Raw genomic sequence first — 240 nt, 5'->3', positions numbered from 1 at the left:
GAGGGATGCGGATGGGAGGAGAAGCGGCTCGCCTCCAACCTTCCAACCCCCGTTTGCAGGCAGGGGCCGGCCCCAGGCGTGCACACACACACACAAGCACAGTGACACAATCACGTTGACACCAGCACGGCCCGGCAGTGACACACACATGCACACACTCACGCGCGCACACAGGCCCGGCGGGCGGGCGGGCAGCGCTGCTCAGTGGTCGCAGCCCGGGGGAGGGAGGGAGGGACGCCC

The sequence above is a fragment of the Alligator sinensis genome, unplaced genomic scaffold, assembly GCF_000455745.1.
Source record: "Alligator sinensis unplaced genomic scaffold, ASM45574v1 scaffold1244_1, whole genome shotgun sequence".
NCBI lineage: Eukaryota > Metazoa > Chordata > Crocodylia > Alligatoridae > Alligator > Alligator sinensis.
Note: the sequence above shows the minus strand (reverse complement) of the source record.